Source organism: Triticum aestivum, unplaced genomic scaffold, assembly GCF_018294505.1.
Source record: "Triticum aestivum cultivar Chinese Spring unplaced genomic scaffold, IWGSC CS RefSeq v2.1 scaffold59041, whole genome shotgun sequence".
Taxonomy (NCBI): Eukaryota; Viridiplantae; Streptophyta; class Magnoliopsida; order Poales; family Poaceae; genus Triticum; species Triticum aestivum.
Window position 1 is genome coordinate 1 of NW_025276763.1, and position 1,280 is coordinate 1,280.

The following is a 1,280-nucleotide window of genomic DNA, read 5'->3' on the forward strand; positions in this document are numbered from 1 at the left end:
ATGGGATCCGGTGCTTTAGTGCTGGTATGATCGCATCCGACATGTTTCCCCGTCTTCGTCCCTTATGCTTGCCACTCCCAGGTCCGCTCCAAAGACGATTCTACATTCTCACTACCATTACAACCGTTCCCTAACAATGGATAATGTCCTATACTACTTACTCTCCCGCTCAATCACGGAGACGAGTTTTCCACGGTTTCCACCCCTCCCTCCATACCGCAGCAACACGAGTTTTTTCCACCCCTTTCAGAACGCGCTCTTCGCACCACAAAGCCGCCCCAAGACGCGCGAGCAATGAGCATCGAGCTTAAACATATCGCAAACGTCAAACATAATATAACGGGATTAATATATATCGCGCACGTGCGACATGTTTGTCACAAGGCGCAAAAAATAATTATAAAAGGAATGCAACACGAGGACTTCCCAGGAGGTCACCCATCCTAGTACTACTCTCGCCCAAGCACGCTTAACTTCGGAGTTCTGATGGGATCCGGTGCTTTAGTGCTGGTATGATCGCATCCGACATGTTTCCCCGTTTTCGTCCCTTATGCTTGCCACTCCCAGGTCCGCTCCAAAGACGATTCTACATTCTCACTACCATTACAACCGTTCCCTAACAATGAATAATGTCCTATACTACTTACTCTCCCGCTCAATCACGGAGACGAGTTTTCCACGGTTTCCACCCCTCCCTCCATACCGCAGCAACACGAGTTTTTTCCACCCCTTTCAGAACGCGCTCTTCGCGCCACAAAGCCGCCCCAATACGCGCGAGCAATGAGCATCGAGCTTAAACATATCGCAAACGTCAAACATAATATAACGGGATTAATATATATCGCGCACGTGCGACATGTTTGTCACAAGGCGCAAAAAATAATTATAAAAGGAATGCAACACGAGGACTTCCCAGGAGGTCACCCATCCTAGTACTACTCTCGCCCAAGCACGCTTAACTTCGGAGTTCTGATGGGATCCGGTGCTTTAGTGCTGGTATGATCGCATCCGACATGTTTCCCCGTCTTCGTCCCTTATGCTTGCCACTCCCAGGTCCGCTCCAAAGACGATTCTACATTCTCACTACCATTACAACCGTTCCCTAACAATGGATAATGTCCTATACTACTTACTCTCCCGCTCAATCACGGAGACGAGTTTTCCACGGTTTCCACCCCTCCCTCCATACCGCAGCAACACGAGTTTTTTCCATCCCTTTCAGAACGCGCTCTTCGCGCCACAAAGCCGCCCCAAGACGCGCGAGCAATGAGCATCGAGCT

At 49.7% G+C, this 1,280-nt stretch overlaps 2 non-coding genes across 2 annotated transcripts; both read right to left on the reverse strand.

The window, feature by feature from the left end:
* Positions 1-405: 405 nt before the first annotated feature.
* Positions 406-524, reverse strand: LOC123178354 (5S ribosomal RNA). The gene has a single exon (XR_006489508.1). It is a non-coding gene; the product is annotated as a 5S ribosomal RNA (ribosomal RNA).
* Positions 525-891: 367 nt separating this feature from the next.
* On the reverse strand, positions 892-1,010 carry LOC123178355 (5S ribosomal RNA). The gene has a single exon (XR_006489509.1). It is a non-coding gene; the product is annotated as a 5S ribosomal RNA (ribosomal RNA).
* Positions 1,011-1,280: the final 270 nt, after the last annotated feature.